This window comes from Moschus berezovskii, chromosome 22 (genome assembly GCF_049115385.1).
Source record: "Moschus berezovskii isolate FMDL1 chromosome 22, NW_MosBer_1.0, whole genome shotgun sequence".
Lineage (NCBI taxonomy): Eukaryota > Metazoa > Chordata > Mammalia > Artiodactyla > Moschidae > Moschus > Moschus berezovskii.
In genome coordinates this window covers 16,470,348-16,480,290 of record NC_142481.1, presented here as the reverse complement: position 1 = coordinate 16,480,290, position 9,943 = coordinate 16,470,348, and positions in this window count along the sequence as shown.

The window sequence follows — 9,943 nt, the reverse complement described above, 5'->3', positions numbered from 1 at the left end:
TCTTATTGTCTCCCTTATTTCTAATTATAGCTACATTTTGGTCATATATCATTAATATTTTTCTTTGAACTTTGTTATAAGCTCGTGTCACTTCACAGTCTGCTAATCTGATAAACCAGAATATAATTATTGTTGTAAACTGTTGTTTTTGATTCTTGTTCATGGTGCTCAAATTGACAAAACTTTACTTGTTTCCATTTTCTTTTTTTTTTAATTTCCTCTTTATCCTTTCCACATGTTCCCTACACTACTTGGAAGCTTTTTTTTCCCCCAAATACAAGGAGATGTTCCTGACCTATCCTGTTTATTGCTGCCATGAATCATGAAATTAGCTACCACAAAGAAGGAATTCTGGTTCAATTTAATGATGAAGAATTCAACTTTATAAAGAGAATGAGGAATATAGAAAATCACCATAATTTTATGATTATAAAAAAAATCCATTGATGGATGGTAAATATGAAGGTGAAAGTATAAGGGAAAAATGGGATATTAGAATTATCTCATAATATCCCTCCCAAGTATTTAATTACAAAGATGAAACATTGCATACAGCCCCTTTACCCAAATAATCACCAGCAGTGACACTGGCATCAAGGTGATTCACTAACAAGGGCAAATACCTGGGTAGTTTTCTCACCAAAACATGCATGTGCTATGTGCTAAGTCGCTTCAGTCATGTCTGACTCTTTGTGACCCTATTGACCATAGCCCACCAGGCTCCTTTGTTCATGGGATTCTCCAGGCAAGAATACTAGAGTGGGTTGCCATGCTTTCCTCCAAGGGATCTTCCCAATCCAGGGATTGAACCGTGTCTCTTACGTTTCCTGCACTGGCAGGCAGGTTCTTTACCACTAGTGCCACCTGGGAAGACCAAAACATGCATAACTATGTCCTAATAATGAGGGAACTGCAGGCAGATCCAAAATGCAGAACCTTTTTGTAAAATAATTTGCCCAGTTCTCCAAAAGTTCATAACCTTTCCAGGTTATAAAAGGCAAGGGAACAAAATACAACATAGTATTGTGAGTTCAATTTTTGGGAAATTAGTGGAGAAAACTTGATGGAAGTCAATCAAGGCCTGTCATTTGTTTGCTAGTATTGTGCCCAATGTTAATATCCTGGTTTCCATCATTATATTATGGTAATGTAAAATGTTAGTATTAGGCAAATTGGGAGAGTGGTATACAGAAGCTCTGTTTTCTTGCAATTTTTAAGCACAGAATTTTTTTTCTTTTAACATTGTTTGTAGCCAAAAATGGGAATATTATAGGCTGGATTTACCTTCTGGCCTAAAATAACAAAACACTAGATAAAATATGAGATATACATGATTTCAGACATTGGACACCAGACAACAGAATGGTCATGCCTAACAAAGTATAAACAAACAAATGTGGTCCATACATTTTGACCCAGTGTACTGCTTAGAGAGCATTTCCACATCTCAGCACTAGGAGAGGTAATATAAAGAAGCTTTGTAACCCCCTTAAGTAGAAAAGATGGAGCTGAGAGTCCAGGAAGGCAGTGATGGTTCAAGTTTCCAGGGCAGAGTATTTAGTCAAGTTCTAATCACTGCAAGGGATCAAGAAGACCACCCATGACCAGCAAAAGAAATGCTTAAGAGCAAAGGCAATCCTTGGAGCTCACAAAGGGTCAGGAATTATTTGTGTCCCCAAGAACAAGAATGGTAAACTTCATAATTCACAGGGCACTGGTTAGATTACTCAAAAAGCTATTGCCTCAGTAAAGGCAAGTTAGCACTAGACTAAGGATTTCCTGGTCCCACCCAGCACAGCTTAAAGCAAATCTTGAACGAACTGTTCTCAAGTATCATAAGTATACTCCAGAACAAAACTTGAGTATATTTATAGAAATGATATTGAAGGTAAATTTCATACTGCCTGGTAGTAAATAAGTTTTATAAGTAGGCACACATGACTATAAGTAGAAAAATCAATAGAAACACATCCAGACGTGACAAACATAGATTTTATATTCGATTTACAAGATTTTGTATTTGTTAATAGATACTAGCAGTACAAAACTATATCCTGCATGTCCAAAAAGGAACAAGAGAGGTTGATCTTGGTAAGTACTAATATGGAAAATATTTAAGACTCAAACAAATCTAGAGGTTAAAAACAACAGTGTCTGAGAATACAGTTAATAGGATTAAACATTCCAAAAGCAAGCATTAGTAAACTTGAAGACATAGCAATAAAAACTATATAATTGAAACAGAAAAACAGAATGAGACGAGAGTTGTGGGTCAACCTCATCTTGCCTAATTATGTGTAGTAGAGATCCCTGAAAGACAGGAAGAATGGGCAGGGGACAAAAAATAATTGAAGAAATAATTGCTGAAAACTTTCCAAATTTGATAAAAACTGTAAACCCACAGATCTAAGTTCAACCCATTCCAAGCACAAGAAACAAGGCAGAGGAGGTGGAGGTGGGGTCAGGGAGGCAAGTATTCCCAAGGACTCATAACTACATTGATTAAAATCCATGATAAAGAGAGAATCTTAGAAGCAGGAAAAAAAAAATCTCATATGTGCAAAGAGCAAAGATGAGAAAGAAACTGCAAGTTGGAAAAATGAAGGTCAACTGGATTGACCTTGGGATTTGAGGAAATACCCAGCCCAGTGGTGAGTTCCCTGATGGAGAATTGGGTGTTTTGTTGTTTTGTCTTCCCATATATTCCAACCTGAGCACCTGAGAAGCTTGAAATTAGAAATACCACCAAGTGCAAATAACCACCAAAACACCTTAAACAATATCAAAAAAATAAAATGTCCAAAGTATACTTGCTTTTCCTATCCAAAGGGCTGAAAAGGTTGCTGACCTGCAGAACAAAACCCTATTGACAATGCCAACTCTACATTGGCTAAACAGTTTAAAAATGCCAATCTTTCACACTATTATGCATGACACCTAGCAGCACCATCCTCCCTTTTTGCCAGTAAGTATCTGCAGAGGCACATGTAGATGCTATGTGTGTGAACAGAGACCTGACAGCCATCCCTGCCCATTAATAATGGGCATCTATAAAGACTGTATATGTGAGTGGAACACTGACTGCCATCCTAGCCCAAGGATCGTGAAGCACACCTCATTTCCTGGCTGGCAGGTCCACTGAGAGGGTGTAAGTATGACTGGGGCATTGACTGTTGTGACACGGCACTTACTAGGTGGTATTCCTCCCCTTATTATCTGGTAGGCATTTACAGAGGCAATATGTAAACTATCACTCCAAATGCAGCAGTAACATGCACCCCAATGTTCATAGCAGCACTATAGTGTTTATAACAACTAAGATACCGAAGCAACCTAAGTAAGTGTCCAGATGAATGGATAAAGAATGGAAAAAGGAGATGTGGGGTATACACACACACACACACATATATATAACTAATACTGTAAATCAACTATATATCAATAAGACATACACACACATATATAACTAATATTGTAAATCAACTATAAATCAATAAGACATTCACACACACAGACATACATATACACAATGGAACACTACTCAGCCATAGAAAAGAATGAAATTTTGCCATTTGGACCAACATGGATGGACCTAGAGGGGATTACACTTAGTGAAATAAATCAGACAGAGAAAGATAAGTACTGTAGGATATCACTTATTAAATAAAACAAATGAATAAATATAACAAACTCACAGATACAAAGGAGTAGTGGTTACCAATGAGAAGAGGGAAGGGGGAGGAACAAGGCAAGGGTAGGGGATAAAGAGATACAAATTACTATGTATAAAATAAATAAATTGCAAGGATATATTGTGCAGCACAGGCAATATAACGAATATTTTATAATAACTTTAAATGGAATATATAAAAATTTTGAATCTCTATATAATATACCTATAACTAATATAATATTGTAAATCACTATAGATCAATAAAACAGTATTTTTAAAAAATGAAATACCTAGGAATAAAGTTAACCAAGGAGGTTAAAGACCTGTACACTGAAAACTATGACTTTGACAAAACAAACTGAAGGAGACACAAATAAATGGAAAAATATTCTGTGCTTATGGGTTGTAAGAATTAATATTTTTCAATATCCGTATTACAAAGCCTTAGGAATCAAAACAGTAAGGTATTGGCATAAAAACTGACATGTAAATCAGTGGAACAGAATAGACAAACCAGAAACAAATCTATACATTGTTATAATTAATGAGAAAGAAGCCAAGAATATACAATGGGAAAAGGATATTCACTTCCCTAAGTGGTGCTGGGAAAACTGGACACAAGGATATTCTCTTCCATAAAAAGTGTTGAGAAAATTGGACACCACGTGTAAATGAATGAAATTGAGCCACTGTCTTACACTGTACACAAAATCAACTCAAATGGATCAAGGAATTGAACATAAGACCTGAAATCACAAAATTCCTTAATGAAAAGGGGGATAAGCTTTCAAACTTCAGTCTTAGCAATCGTTTTTTGGATCTGACAACAAAAGCAAAAATAAACAAGTGGGACTACATCAAACTAAAAAGTTTCTGTACAGCAAAGGAAACAACAAAATGAAAAGGCAACCTATGGAACAGCAGATTACATATCATATGGGGGTTAAATGGAAAATATATAAAGTTCATACAACTCAATAGCAAAATAATAATCCAAATTAAAAATGTGTAGATGATCTTAATGGACATTTTCCAAAGAATTCTAACAAATGACCCACACGTACATGAAAAGATGTTCAACCTCACTAATCATCAGGGAAATACAACTCAAAACCAGAATGAGATACTATCTTACATCTGTTAAAATAGCTATTATCAAAACAACAAGAAATAACAAGTGTTGGTGAAGGTGTAGAGAAAAGGGAACCCTTGTGCACTGTTGGTAGGGATGTAAACTAGCACAGCCACTAAGGAAAACAGAAGTTTCTCAAAAGTTTAAAAATGCAATTATCATAGAATTGAGTAATTTCACTTCTGGGTATTTCTTGAAGGAAACAAAATCACTATTTCAAAATGATATCTAGGACTCTAGAGCACATGAGCCCTAACTACTAGATGAAGCCTGCACTCTGCAATAAGAGAAGCCACATGCATTGCAATGAGAAGCTCATGCACTGTAACTAGAGAGTAGCCCCCACTTGCCACAACAAGAGAAAGCCCATACAGCAGGTAAGACCCAGTGCAGTCAAAAATAAAATTTTAAAATAAATCATTTTAAAAATAAAAAAAAAAGAACTCAAACTACTTGATGGGCAGCAAAAATGAAGGAACTGACTCTTGGAATATTTCCCACTTAAAATGGGCCCCTGCATTATACTGATCTATATAGCAGACTGCTGAATCAAACTCACTTTAAAACAGTGCTCAGAGAGAAAATGACACTCACACCAGGACAAGAAGACACCATCAGAAATAAAAAGCTATCCCAAGATTCAGACCTGACTTATATGGTTACTTATAGTGTTCTCTTGATATACTGGACTTTTGCATATGAATCAAATGTTTTCTATCACAGGCAAAATCCTATGCATAATTTAAAAATTAATCCAACTGTTGGGCTTATGGTCAATCACCTATGTCGAGTACTTCTGAGTTACCTTGGTGGAATTCTCCTCTCCAAGGCAATGACTTGACAGCCCTTAGGAAATTTATTGTAGAATAAAGAAGTTATAGTTCTGTTTGGGCCACTATTGATATTACTAGATGGGACCCCCTCAGTTGGCCAGTCAATCATACTTGCTCTGACCCTAGCCATAAATATGAATTTTCTAAGTTACTCAAGCTCAGGGCAATGAGCTAAATTTCAGTGAAAGAATATAAATTCCCAATTATTAGGAGGGTCCCTCCTTCTGTTACATGATGGTTTTACATAGCTAACAGGCTATGGTCATTTAAATTTAACAGAACAATGTGTTTGTTGGGAACAATTAAATCATACTGAAGATAATCAGTTTAATAACACTAGGAAATTAGGTTGAGTGCCTTATGAACAATGCTTATATATCATTACCTTTAAAGACAGCAATTGGTAAGGAACAGACTGGGTCAGAGGACTAAGAATATACTGAGCTATGATGAATGGAAGTTCTTGGTTTAAATTCTTAGTTATGACCTTATGTTACTGGTTGTTCTACTTATACTCTGCCTATTTTACAAAATTATTGTTTTTTGCATTACCAAATGTGTGACTGAGGCTCCAATAAAGATAATGATGACTATGCAACTTGAACAATTAACCAAATATAGTTTTACATATATATGTGATCAAAATAATTGTAGTAGTGTAACTCTAGATATGGGAATAAGCAGCAAGAGGGAATCAATTCCTAGACGATAACTGACTAGTATGACAGATGATGGTACAGTGAGTTTTATGACTATAACTAACATTGCTTAGTCCAGTAATTCCACACTGGGGAAAGATTGAAGGCGGGAGGAAAAGGGGGTGACAGAGGTTGAGATGGTTGGATGGCATCACCAACTCTGCGGACATGAGTTTGAGTAAGCTCCAGGAGTTGGTGAAGGACAGGGAAGCCTGGCGTGCTGCAGTCCATGGGGTCGCAAATAGTCAGACATGACTAAGCGACTGAACAATGAAGTTCTCACCTGATCTAGGAATGAGTCTTCCTAGCATTGTGGGACAAATTGGTCACAAACGTCTCCCAAACGTTAGTTGAATTTATTACCAAAAAGGGAGAATTGTAAATCACCATCCAGTTCTACAAGAATCAAGTCATTAGCCTCTATAGTTGCTGACCACTATAAAACATCCTAAGATCATGAAATCCTTATTGTCAAATTCAGACTTAAATTGAAGAAAGTAGAGAAAACCACTAGACCATTCGTGTATGACCTAACTCAAATCCCTTACGATTATACAGTGGAAGTGAGAAACAGATTTAAGGGACCAGATCTGATAGACAGAGTGCCTGATGAACTATGGACAGAGGTTCGTGACATTGTACAGGAGACAGGGATCAAGACCATCCCCAAGAAAAAGAAATGCAAAAAAGCAAAACGGCTGTCTGGGGAGCCCTTACAAATAGCTGTGAAAAGAAGAGAACTGAAAAGCAAAGGAGAAAAGGAAAGATATACCCATTTGAATGCAGAGTTCCAAAGAATAGCAAGGAGAGATAAGAAAACCTTCCTCAGTGATCAGTGCAATGAAATAAAGGAAAACAATAGAATGGGAAAGACTAGAGATTTCTTCAAGAAAATTAGAGATACCAAGGGAACATTTAATGTAAAGATGGGCTCAATAAAGGACAGAAATGGTATGGACCTAACAGAAGCAGAAGATATTAAGAAGAGGTGGCAAGAATACACAGAAGAACTGTACAAATAAGATCTTCATGACCCAGATAATCACAATGGTGTAATCACTCACCTAGAGCCAGACATCTTGGAATGAAAAGTCAAGTGGGCCTTAGGAAGCATCACTACGAACAAAGCTAGGAGAGGTGATAGAATTCCAGTGGAGCTATTTCAAATCCTGAAAGATGATGCTGTGAAAGTGCTGCACTCAATATGCCAGCAAATTTGGAAAACTCAGCAGTGGCCACAGGACAGGAAAAGGTTAGTTTTCATTCCAATCCCAAAGAAAGGCAATGCCAAAGAATGCTCAAACTATCGCACAATTGTACTCATCTCACATGCTAGCAAAGTAATGCTCAAAATTCTCCAAGCCAGACTTCAGCAATACGTAAACTGAGAACTTCCAGAGGTTCAAGTTTGTTTTAGAAAAGGCAGGGGAACCAGAGATCAAATTGCCAATATCTGCTGGATCATCAAAAAAGCAAGAGTTCCAGAAAAACATCTATTTCTGTTTTACTGACTATGCGGATCACAATAAACTGTGGAAAATTTGGAAGAGATGGGAATACCATACCACCTGACCTGCCTCTTGAGAAATCTGTATGCAGATCAGGAAGCAACAGTTAGTACTGGACATGGAACAACAGACTGGTTCCAAATAGGAAAAGGAGTATGTCAAGGCTGTATATTGTCACCCTGCTTATTTAACTCATATGCAGAGTACATCATGAGAAACGCTGGGCTGGAAGAAGCACAAGCTGGAATCAAGCTTGCTGGGAGAAATATCAAAAACCTCAGATATGCACATGACACCACCCTTATGGCAGAAAGTGAAGAACTAAAGAGCCTCTTGATGAAAGTGAAAGAGGAGAGTGAAAAAGTTGGCTTAAAGCTCAACATTCAGAAAACAAAGATCATGGCATCCGGTCCCATCATTTCATGGCAATTAGATGGGGAACCAGTGGAAACAGTGGCAGACTTTATTTTTGGGGGCTCCAAAATCACGGCAGATGGTGACTGCAGCCATGAAATTAAAAGATGCTTATTCCTTGGAAGGAAAGTTACGACCAACCTAGACAGCATATTAAAACGCAGAGATGTTACATTGCCAATGAAGGTCCATCTAGTCAAGGCTATGGTTTTTCCCGTGGTCATGTATGGATGTGAGAGTTGAACTATAAAGAAAGCTGAGCACTGAAGAACTGATGCTTTTGAACTGTGGTGTTGGAGAAGACTCTTGAGAGTCCCTTGGACTGCAAGGAGAGCCAACCAGTCCATTCTAAAGGAGATCAGTCCTGAGTGTTCATTGGAAGGGTTGATGTTGAAGCTGAAACTCCAATACTTTGGCCACCTGATGCGAAGAGCTGACTCATTGGAAAAGACCCTGATGCTGGGAAAGATTGAAAGCAGGAGGAGAAGAGGACAACAGAGGATGAGATGGTTGGATGGCATCACTGACTCAATGGACATGAGTTTGGGTAAACTCCGGGAGTTGGTGATGGACCAGGAAGCCTGGTGTGCTGTGGTCCATGGGGTCACAAAGAGTCAGTCACAACTGAGCGACTGAACTGAACTGAACGGAACAGAAATTCAGGATCAGTCATTTTGTGTTCTGTGAAAATGAGCCTTTATTTAGAACTCTTTCAGGAGAATTTTTTAATAAACTTGGATTTTTGCAATTTCTCATACTTAGGAAAGCACTAAAATCATTAACCAAGATATCTATTCCTAGTGACTGACAATAACCGTCTACCAAGATGTATCTTTAATCGCATGCACACTCAGAGTAATTTCTCAGAGCTGTCTGAGAGGCTATCTCCCAGACTATAGTGCTGAGTAAGTACTCAAATAAAACTGAAACTCATGGCTGTCACATTGTGTGTTTTTCAGTCAACATTACCATGAAGAGAATTGAAATGCTACTATATATTTCATACACCTATAGGTAAATTTTGTTTTGTTTACCAAATAACTTTCATACAATATACACTATTTAAAGTCCTCTACTCTTGTTTAGTATAATACTTTAACTCTTACCCTTCCTTTCCTAGTGGATGCATGGTTATATGATGGCTGCTCCATGAACAGTACTATATCCAATTTCCAGGCAGGAAGGAGAAAAGGAAGAAGGCTAAAAGAATACATGTCCACTGAGCCTTCCCCACGTTCCCCCCTTTAAAGAACTGTCTAGGAAATCCAATCTAACAGCTTTTGTTTACATCTGAAACATGTAAGGTGGGTTTTTTTTTTTCCTATTTGTTGTTTGGCACAGTGCCCCCTCAAACAAAATCAGCATTTTTATACCAATAAAGGAAACAATGACTATTGCATTAATCACACATGACAAAACAACACTGTATAATATTAAAAATATTCTCAAATAACTTTCAATTATGTGGAAAGTTACAACATCACTTAAATCAAAATATTTAAAATGCATGTATATACACGTGTATATGTATCTGCATGATTGCATATGCGTACATATGTAAAAAATACTCAGCATACATATTAATTTTAAAAATTAGTAAGTGCAAAGAAAAATAGTAGGCTTTAGTTTACTTCATGGGTCTCTGTAAGAAGTCTGCCAGAAAGAAAAAAAAAAAAACTCATGAA